Consider the following 12,066-nt stretch of genomic DNA (forward strand, 5'->3'; position numbering starts at 1 on the left):
AACTCTATTAGTCTTTGCCCTGCTCCATTCCGCATTCCAAGGCCAAACTTGCCTGTTACTCCAGGTGTTTCTTGACTTCCTACTTTTGCCTTCCAGTCCCCTATAATGAAAAGGACATCTTTTTTGGGTGTTAGTTCTAAAAGGTCTTGTAGGTCTTCGTAAAACCGTTCAACTTCAGTTTCTTCAGTGTTACTGGTTGGGGCATAGACTTGGATAACTGTGATATTGAATGGTTTGCCTTGGAGACGAACAGAGATCATTCTGTCGTTTTTGAGATTGCATCCGAGTACTGCATTTTGGACTCTGTTGTTGACCATGATGGCTACTCCATTTCTTCTGAGGGATTCCTGGCCACAGTAGTAGATATAATCGTCATCTGAGTTAAATTCACCCATTCCAGTCCATTTAGTTTGCTGATTCCTAGAATGTCGACATTCACCCTTGCCATCTCTTGTTTGACCACTTCCAATTTGCCTTGATTCACGGACCTGACATTCCAGGTTCCTATGCAATATTGCTCTTTACAGCATCGGACCTTGCTTCTATCACCAGTCACATCCACAGCTGGGTATTGTTTTTGCTTTGGCTCCATCCCTTCCTTCTTTCTGGAGTTATTTCTCCACTGATCTCCAGTAGCATATTGGGCACCTAATAACCTGGGGAGTTCCTCTTTTGGTATCCTATCATTTTTCCTTTTCCTACTGTTCATGGGGTTCTTAAGGCAAGAATACGAAAGTGGCTTGCCATTCCCTTCTCCAGTGGACCACATTCTGTCAGATCTCTCCACTATGACCCACCCCTGTTGGGTTGCCCCGCGGGCATGGTTTGGTTTCATTGAGTTAGACAAGTCTTTTGTCCTAGTGTGATTAGATTGACTAGTTTTCTGTGAGTATGCTTTTAGTGTGTCTGCCCTCTGATGCCCTCTTGGAGCACCTACCATCTTACTTGGGTTTCTCTTACCTTGTGCGTGGGATATCTTTTCATGTCTGCTCCAGCAAATCACAGCCGCTGCTCCTTACCTTGGATGAGGGGTATCTTCTTACCGCCACCGTTCTTGACCTTCAATGTGGGATAGCTCCTCTAGGCCCTCTTGTGCCTACCCACTACTACTGATCATTTGTTAGGTAGGCCGCATGTCCTTAGTTCAACTAATTATCACTCTTATAACTTCAAATAGTAATCTTAAGTGTATACATAGTATATTTCCTAATTTATAAATTTCTGAAATTAAACAGGAGACACTGACTTTATTTCCAAAGATGATGAAATTCTCCACTTCTTTTTCCTTTTTTTAGCTCCTTTTTTTCCTGTTGATACTGTAACTTATTCATTTGTGTTTTTTATTTGAATATGTTGGTTGCCTAGATTGGCTTAAACATTTTTCTCTCCAGGAAACGTCTGACTGTCTGTCTATCTAATTTCACAATCCCTGAATATTTGAGACTGTTTAATCCCTTCAAATATGGTTAATAACTGGACTGATGGAATAGATAATTTTGTCAAAAGACTCTTCTCATCAAAACTTTGTTATCTGAGATTACTGAGAATATTCAGGCCAGTCACATTTTTCTTCTCTGGTTAGTAGATGATCTCTTTTTTCCCTATTAGGCAAGGTTTTCTTCTTGCCCCTTGAAGCTAAAGAATATCATCATTAAGGCATATCTTCTTGTAGCTCTTTTTGTGTGTGTATGATAGGGAGGCCTGTTTAGCTATAGATATGGGGCCACCTTAGTTTCTTGTATTTTGTTTCCTTATTTAACAGTGCATTTTGCTTCATTTGTACACATCTCTTCTTTAGACACATCAAATAACTATACGTCAACTCATTTGTTTGCCTTCAATATTCTTCACCTTTCTGCAAAATTCTACTTCTCTTCTATATATCTTTCTGGGTTTTTTTCTCAGAATATCATCCCCATCAAAATAGTGTATATTCTCTTATTCTCTACAAAGTTATTATCCCTTCCAAGTAAATTCTGCCATTGAGTTATTATCCACTGGATTTCTTTGCTCAGTCAATAACTGTTTCATCACTCAGTACCTGCTTTATCTTGCTTTCTTGCTGAATAACCCATTCTGAAACTTCTATTTCAGTGTCCACATCTGCCTTTATATCATTGATAACATGAATCAGTTATATTAAAATTTCTTCTGTTTTCTGGAATAATGAATTAAGTTTCTCTTAGCCTACCTTTCTTCATGGACTCTTTTTCTCCTTCCCCACACCCAATACACACTGTAACTCATCCCGCCATACCTTTTAACTGTCAAATAGTTTTATATTTATTTTGTTTAACTCATCTTACAATAGAGACAGTTTCATTGAACTGTTATATATTCTATTTCCCTATTATCCAAACCCTTCTCTTAAACTGGAATGAGGCTGGATATTGACAGTTTATATCATTTGTTCAGTATCTTATCTGTGTAATATGTTGGAACAGTACTTTAAGCTATGGATGATTATTTGGAAATGATTGTCTCTGGGCTTCTCTAGAATCGTCTACATTTAAGAATTGCCTTTATAAATTACTGACATACAATTTTGAATCAGAGAAAGTTTCTTAAAGTTTTCCATAAAATCTCTCTACTCAGCCACACTGCTCTTATTGGTAAGATTGTTATTTGATTATTTTAAGTCAGGTTGGCCATAGCTATTTCACTCCATTGGATTTTGTTTTGGAGTAACTTCTAAACTATTACCGTTTCCCATGGTTGGTGTTAAAAAACAACAGTGTTCCCCTTAAAACTGTTTCCTGGCTATACTAATATACCCACTTCTCAGATAAAATTTTTGCTTTTGGTAAACAATGGAATAACATGGACAATATTTAACCTCCCATCAAAAACAGCTAGAAAATAAAATAATATGAAGAGTTTTTTTATATTGGAAAACATCCAGGACAATACTGTGATTTTGGGGAGTGGGTAAGGAAACAAGGTTAACCCTAAAATCAACTCTGCTTTCTCTTTGGAAGCACTATCTAAACCTTAGATCAGGGAAAAGGATCCCAAAATAGATCATGGTTGAAAGTTGTGGGGGTAGATGTTGAAAATAAGAACATAGAACAAGTGTTCCATAAACCTGCCCAAGTGCCCTATTGATTCTATTCTGAATATTAAATTGAACATGTGAAGGATGAAACTCCATAAGGTTGGACAAAGAAGTATGTGTGATCTGTGAGCTGTTTTCAGATCGTGCGCAGTGGAATTGAAAGATATTTAATTTTCCAGTAGCCAGAGTTGTTAGTCCTCATTGATCACTCAAGGCATTCACTCGACATCCGAAAAGTTATCCCTTAGAAATGTGGCTAAACATTTCATAGAGTATAAACTATTATATAGAAGTACTCCCAAAAGTTAAAGTAAATCTTGAAAGGATCAAGCTTAACTTTAAATAACAAAACTGATAAGCAGAACAATAATCAACACCTTTTAAAGGTAGTGAACAAAGACGAAACATTCAACCACATAAAGTTTACAGTGTCTGATTTTCAAAGAAAAGTTTCTCAATATGCTGATAGGTGAGGCACTTTAACATAACATTGGATGAGTGTATAGAAAAAGATCTACAATTGAAAAATGAAGGGTTTACCAGTATGTTATTACGAATATACTCAACTACATAAAAGAAAATATGATAGTTGGGAAATGTAAGATATTTAAAAAAACAAAATAAAACTTACAGGAAAAAATAATATCTAAGATGAAATAGGCACTGATGGTATTAGTAGAAGGCTAGAAACTCCAGAAGGAAATCAATGAACTTAAAATCCCAGCAACAAAAACTGCAAAATCAAGCACAGTGAGAAAAAAATTGTGAAAAAAATAATGAAGAGATCTTTAGTGAATTGTGTGACAAAATTGTATAATAAGACTCCATAAAGGGAGAATATCAGAGAAAAAAGATTCAAAGTGTCATATAGTATAATAAATACCTGAACCTAATAATACTAAAACTTTCATTAGATGTAAATAATCTAAACACTTTATTAAAAATAAGAGATTGTTAAATTGGATGAAAAATCCCAGTTGAACTGTTCTCAAGAAACTCTCTCATATATAAAGAGACAGCTAGATGAAAATTAGAGGGATGAAACAAAATATACAAGGTTAACAATAAATCTTAGAAACATTGACTTCACAACAAGAGATGAAGAGATGAATTTCAAATGATAGAAGGTCAGTTTATTAATTAGACATGTGTGTTTGTGTGTGTTGCTCAGTTGCTCAGTTGTGTCCAACTCTTTGTGACCTCATGGAGTGTAGCCTGCCAGGCTCCTCTGCCCATGTGAATTTCTCAGGCAAGAATACTGGAGCGGGTTGCTGTTTCCTTCTCTAGGGGATCTTCCTGACCCAGGGATCGAACCTGCATCTCTTGCGTCTCCTGCATTGGCAGGTGGATTCTTTACCACTGTGCCACATGGGAGGTCCCATTTAATTAGTTAGACTTAGTAATTCTAAATATGTGTACAATTAACAATAGAGTTTTAAAATGCATGAATTAAATACTGACAAACTGAATGGAAAAATAGCTAAATCCACAATTATATTTGGAAACTACAACAGTCTTCTGCCAGTAATCAATAGAAGAGGTAGAGAGAAAATCAGTAAGGATATTGAAGACTAGAACAACATTGTCACCAACTTGACCTAACTGACATTATAGAATATTTCACCTAGTAATTGCAGAAAACACGTTCATTTCAAGTGTGCATGGAAACATTCTTAAAGTTAGACTATATGCAGCTATTTGAAAAGTCTCAATAAATTTAAAGGTCCAAATCCATAAAAAGTATGTTCTTTGCTCATGATATAATTAAATTAGACATAATAAGATACCTTGTTGTTCAGGTGAGTAGTGTTCAATTCTTTGCAACCCATGGACTGTAGCATGCCAGGCTTCCCTGTCCTTCAGTATGTCTCAGAGTTTGCTCAAACTCATGTCCATTGAGTCAGTGATACCATCCAACCATCCCATCCTCTGTTGCCCCTTTCTCCTCCTGCCCTCAATCTTTCCAAGCATCAAGGTATTTTCCAATATTCTAGGAAATAGCCAAATACCTAGAAATTTAAAAATGTTTCTCTAACTAATGAGTCAAAAAAGAATCACAGGGGAAATAAAAATATTTAGAAATGGGAAAAAGTAAAAATATAAATATCTGAAATTATAGGATGAGAAATTTTAGAGCTTTAAATATTTATAGTAGAAAAGCAACAAGGTCCAAAATAAATTACCTATGTTTTCAACTTACGAAGCAAGAGAAGAAAGGGCAAATTAATTTCAACCTCAATAGAAGTAGGGATGTAAAAAGAAATCCATGAAAGAGAAAATGAAAAGACTCAGTGTCAACAAAAGCTTTGAGAGTGATAAAATAGAGACACTTCTAACCAGATTAAAGAAGGGAAAAGAGGAAAGACACACACCACCAATATCATGAATGAAAGGGTGTAACAGAGATTCAACAGATCTTGTAGAGATAAAAGGAAATATTATGAGCCACTGTATATTAATAAATTATAACGCCCTCATGAAATAGATAGATGCATTTGTAAATTCTATCAAACAATCAAACAAATAATAACGCTAATTTTACCAAACTCTTTCAGAAAACAGAGCAGGAAGGAATTCTTTCTAGCTCATTTTATAAGGGCAGCACTTACTCAGATGTGAAAATCTGCCAAAGACATAAAAAAGAAAACTAAAAACTTTTAAATCCTAGCAAATCAAATTCAGTAAAAACAAAACAAAACAAACAAACAAAACCACGGTTGATAATATCAAGTAATTGACCAAATAATGTTAAATCAGGAATTTAATTTTGGATTTAGAAATATATTTCACCACATTAAACAAAATAAAGGAGAAAATCCATATGATTCCCTAAATAGAAGCAGGGAAAAAATAACTAAAACTTAACCAATTTGTGAGAAAAACTATCACCAAATTAAAAACAAAAGAGACTCTCCTCAATCTAATAAAGAGCTTTTACAGAAAAATATAGAAGCGACCCCATGCTTAGTCATCACATTGAATAGTTTTGCTCTAAAATTGGTTAAACGGCAAGACTGTCCTTTCTCTTCACTCTTATTCAACATTTCAACGATAACATATAAAAAAAAAAAAGACATTCAGATTGAACAGGAAGAAGCAAAGTTATCTGTTAATAAAATTGTTGTTTAAAAAATGCTAAAAAATAGTCACCAAAGCTATTGCATTTAATAAATAGGTTTAACAACATTAGATAACAGTAAGTTAGTATCATTTACTAGCAGTAAACAATTGGATATAAAATCAATTGAGATAGACACAAATTTTTGACATAGGACTTAAATGCACAAACCATAAAAGTGTAAACTGATAAAGGTGTTTTAGTTAAAAAAATTCTCACAGAAGATAGTTAATATAATGACAGGTAAAAAATATTTCAACACATGTATCTGATGAAGGATCTGTGTCCAGAATATGTACAAATTCTTACTACTCAGTAATAAGTTGAGCCAATTAAAAATAGGCAAAAGATTGAAAATACTTAACATAAAATACTATATACAAATGACTAATTATCACTTGGAAAGTTGCTCAACATCATTAGCCTCCTAAAACATGCCACAAATTCCATTACATACCTATAATAATGATTAAATGAGAAGGTATAATATGTACCTATGTAAAAACTTGGCCAGACACATTCACATTTTTCATGATGCCCTTCTTTGGAAAAATATCTCAAATGTTCTTCAGTTGTTGGATGGATAAGCAGATGGCTGTGTGTATATACAATGGAGTACTACTCAGCAGTATAAAGGAATAAACACACTGATACATGCAGCCATATGAATAAATCACAATTAAATCCTGCTGAGCTAAAGAAGTCAGATTCAAAGCCTGATATAAAACTTTCATTTACATGAACCTCTGCAAAAAAGGCAAGTCTAATCTAGAGTGAAAGGAAGTTGGTCAGTGTCTACCTGGGGCTGGGGGCAGAAAGAGAAGGATTGTTGGCAAGGGGTACCTGGAACCTTTTGGGGTTATGGAAATGCTCAATATCTAGACTCTGGTTAAGGTTACCTGAGTGTACAAATTTGTCAAAAGTCATTGACACGTACACCTAAGATGGGTGCATTTTATTTTATGTCAAGAAGACTTAAGATGCTGTCCTTAAGTGTATTCGTAGGGACAAGGATCAGTAAATTTTCTGGAGGGGGAGAATATAAGTGGACTTATTTATAAGCATGCACAGTGCAGACTAGGAACTCTTAAAGATGATTCAGTGGCATTGTGGGGTGTGGAGGTTGGAGCTGCAGCAATTTATACAGGTGGATTACAGAACCAGTAAATGGTGATGCGGTAAAAAATCTGATGTGACCTCATTCATTTCTGCAGGCCAGTAAGGTCTGATGATATATGAATTACATCCAAGGGTGCAAAATCCTTTCTTTTTTCCCTTAACGTAAAAAAAGCAGTAGTTAATAGATTTTCGAGTGTAATCTAATTGTGGTCCTCTCCGGAAATAGAATAATAAATGTATTACATTTCTTGAAGCATCTGTAGTGTGTTATAAATTTAATCTGCACAAATACCTATGATTAGTAGGATAATAAAAATAATTTGGAATGGTAAAGCAATATATTGAAAAGTTTATTACAGAACCATAATTACAGAGCTAGAAAGAACCTAAAAATATCAAATCTAATTTATTCATTTCAAATATAGTGCTAGCAGGCTCACTGGGAGTGGTGGTGGTGGTGGATTGAATCATGGTCCTTGATTTTTTAAAAAAAATCTTTGTATCTGGGCCCTTAGACATGTGGATTTTTCAGTTTCTCACATAAAAGTAAAGTGTATTCCCCAACCATTGGCTTCTGCATTTGGCCATGTGATTTGCTTTGGGTAATACAGTAAGGCAGAAGTGACAGGGTACCAATATCAGGCCTTGAGTGAATTTGGAGTGGTTCTGTTGTGTTTCTGTTACTCCCATAAAGAGAACATGCCTCAGTTAACCTGAGGAAGTGGATGAGACAGTTGAGCAAACTTGCCCCAGTGGAGCTGTCTCATCTAAGCCAGCTCTAGAATAGCAAATCCCTAGGCCACTTTATATAATTTGCTGGTCGATTTAGGTGTGTGCATGTGTTAACTCTGGCTTTCCAGGAGGCTTAGCTGGTAAAGAATCCATGTGCCAATGCAGAAGATGCAAGTTCAGTCCCTGGGTCAGGAAGATCCTCTGGAGAAGGAAATGGCAACCCACTTCCATATTCTTGCCTGGGAAATCCCATGTACAGGGAGCCTGGCAGACTACAGTCCATGGGGTCGCAAAAGAGTCAGACATGATCGAGCGATTGAACAACAAAGCAACCTGCAGAAACGATGTCTTATCAGTGCTTCCTCATTACTTTTCCATTGTCTAATAAAATAAGTTATTTGGAGAGCATCTGAGGTTGGTATAACATAGGCCATAGGGTTAGAGTTCAGTTCAGTTCAGTCACTCAGTCATGTCCAACTCTTTGCAACTCCACAGACTGCAGCATGCCAGACTTCGTTGTCCATCACCAACTCCCACTGGAGAAAGGAATGGCAAACCACTTCAGTATTCCCTTGAGGACCCCATGGACAGTATAGGGTTAGAAGTGCTCAGTAAACTCTAGTGTTTCTCTATTAAATGGAGAACAGACTTTTACTAAAGTATATAAGAATTGAAAGCCCAAAGCGAAAAATGTAAAAAACAAAAGCAACTTGGCTTTGATGCATGTTTAATCTATTAGAAGGTAAGTATTTTCAGGTGACTTTTAGCCTGGACTTGGAGGAGGCCTAAGAAGTCCGTGTAAAGCATAGGAGACCTTAGCTAGATCAGCTCAAATAACCCCACTGTAGACTGAACTAAGCACAGAAAATTCAATACACTAAAGAAATGATTTTAAGACATCACAAGTTTTCTGATCAGACAGAATAACGTATCTCTGATTTAAATAATGGGCTTCTGTGATTGGCCAGAGGTAGAGAGTCCACCTGCTAATGTGGGAAATGTGAGTTCGATCTCTAGGTCGGGAAGATCCCGTGGAGAAGGAAATAGCAACCCATTCTAGTACTCTTGGCTGGAAAATCCCATGGACGGAGGAGCCTTGCAGGTTACAGTCTAGAGGGTTGCAAAGAGTCGGACATGAAGTAGCGCGCGCGCGCTCCCCACCCCCACATGCATACATACATGTTTTTAAAGCTGCTATTCTGCTGCTGCTGCTGCTGCTAAGTCACTTCAGTCGTGTCCGACTCCGTGCAACCCCATAGACTGCAGCCCATCAGGCTCCGCCGTCCCTGGGATTCTCCAGGCAAGAACACTGGAGTGGGTTGCCATTTCCTTCTCCAATGCATCAAAGTAAAAAGTGAAAGTGAAGTCGCTCAGTCGGCTATTCTGCTACTAATACTCTTTATGTCTTATATATTCTACATTTGGCATTACTTCATTTTTTATTTTTTACCGCTCCACCTGGAAGCCCCTTTAAAAGCATATAAAGGTTAATCCTTACATATTTGAAATCTGACTTCAGTAAAGCAAAGGGAAAGGAATTTTGCAGTCAACAAAACTGAGAAGGAAAAAAAAAAAATAGTCTACAGTCTAGTGAATCTACCAGGAACCCTGCATCGTTAAGTCTTGGAGAGGGCAATGCTGACATCTCAACAGACTGACAGTGGGTAAGATGAACTAAGATCTCTGAGTGAAGCGGAAGTTAGGGAATTAAGGGTACAAAGGGGTAAGCCTCAGTGGGCGTGGCTAGCCGCTGTGCTTTGGGCATTAGGAAACAAAACTGACAGGAGCTAGCTAGAGCCAACAACATGACAACAAGAACAGAAAGGCATTTGTGGAGGAGATACAGAGTTCTCTTTTACAAAACTGGAGATGGTGGAGGACAGTCTGTTCTTCAGCAGGACTCATGGCTGGTCCGTGCAGGGGCTCTGAGCCTCATGCTTCCCAGGTCTCATGGCCTCTTGCCTCTGATTCTCTGCCTGTTTGCGTCATTCTCCATTCTTTGCAGTCTAGCTTTACCCTCTCCTCTGTGATCTTAGCAGATAATGCTAACCTCATTTTCACTGTTTTTGCATGATCTGCCTGAGTAGACTGTCAGGTTGATCTAGAATCTCAAATTGGAAAATTCCAGGAAATATAATTTCACTGGTTTACTTTTCAATGCTGTGCCCACTTCCAGTCTATCCACTATGCCCAGAGAGGATATCTGCATAGTCAGATTGTATAGACAGACTGCTAGGGACTCTGCAGGTCAGGTACCATAGGAAGAAAGTTGTCGTGGGGTGGGAGGCATTGTCTGAGGTGTTTCCCTAGTATTTCTCTTTGGCTGCGCAACAGAAAAAATAACATTCTTCCCACATAGTCACAGATGTTCTTGACTGCATCACTCCACCATTTTGTAATACACAACAACCCACAGGCCTGGGCAGCTGTAGTCCAGAGGAAATGCTGGCTTCTCTGGTGACTCAGTTGGTAAAGAATCCACCCACCTGGGTTTGATCCCTGGGTTGGGAAGATCCCCTGGAGGAGGGAATGGCTACAAACTCCAGTATTCTGGCCTGGAGAATTCCATGGACTATATAGTCCGTGGAGTTGCAAAGAGTTGGACACAGCTAAGCAGCTTTCACTTGCATAGAAGGAGAGGAGTAGAAGAGAAAGCTGTCGTTAAAAAATTCCTACTAGCAAAGGGGGCTAAGCTGACATTTCCAAAATATTTCATGGAATTGTGTATCCGAAGGATAAATAGCATGATGAAACAGGCACACAGCAAAGTAAATGAAAGGATCACTGTTCATTGTAGCAGTCTGTGTTAATTGGTTCATAAACATGAACTCTGTTTTTCCCTTTACTGAGTGAAGATTTGGGATAGGGTACTCTTTGGAGGTGGTAAAGACACTGCTTTATATATTTGTAATCAGTGCTAAGACATGTAAAGGAGCTGTAACCCACTGCGCTAAGGTTCATCTTTTGTATGTGTGTATGCTCAGTTGTGTCCAGCTCTGTGCAACCCCATGGACTGTAGCCCACCAGGCTCCTCTGTCCATGGGATTTCCCAGGCAGGAATACTGGAGTGTTTTGTCATTTGCTCCTCCAGGGGATCTTCTGGACATATTGATCAGACCCATGTCTCATGTCTCCTGCAATGGCAGGTGGATTCTTTAACACAGGCACCATATGTGAGCTTTGGTTTGCTACAAGACTTCTCAAGAATTCTTAAAAGGCCATAAGCAGGGATGTGAGTTAAGAGCCAGATTTGGACCAGTGTGCATGCCTGGCGAGTTGCTTCAGTCATGGCTGACTCTGCAAGCCTATGGACTGTAGCCCACCAGGCTCCTCTGTCCATGGGATTTTCCAGGCAAGAGTACTGGAGTGGGTTGCCATGCCCTCCTCCAGGGGATATTCCCAGTCTGGGGATCTTCCCAATCCAGGGATTGAACTCAAGTCACTTATATCTCCTGCACTGGCAGGCAGGTTCTTTACCACTTTTGGACTAAAGGTAAGAGAAGACTTCAGTTTCTTAGCAGCAAATTTGGATACAAGTGTATATTGTCACCCTGCTTATTTAACTTATAAGCAGAATACATCATGAGAAACACTGGGCTGGAAGAAGCACAAGCTGGAATCAAGATTGCCAGGAGAAATATCAATAACCTCAGATATGCAGATAACACCACCCTTTTGGCAGAAAGTGAAGAGGAACTAAAAAGCCTCTTGATGAAAGTCAAAGTGGAGAGTGAAAAATTTGGCTTAAAGCTCAACATTCAGAAAACGAAGATCATGGCATCTGGTCCCATCACTTCATGGGAAATAGATGGGGAAACAGTGGAAACAGTGTCAGACTTTGTTTTTGGGGGGCTCCAAAATCACTGGAGATGGTGACTGCAGCCATAAAATTAAAAGATGCTTACTCCTTGGAAGAAAAGTTATGACCAACCTAGATAGCATCTTGGAAAGCAGAGACATTACTTTGCCAACAAAGGTCTATCTAGTCAAGGCTATGGTTTTTCCAGTGGTCACGTATGGATGTGAGAGTTGGACTGTGAAG

The sequence above is a fragment of the Capra hircus genome, chromosome 12 (assembly GCF_001704415.2).
Source record: "Capra hircus breed San Clemente chromosome 12, ASM170441v1, whole genome shotgun sequence".
Classification (NCBI taxonomy): domain Eukaryota; kingdom Metazoa; phylum Chordata; class Mammalia; order Artiodactyla; family Bovidae; genus Capra; species Capra hircus.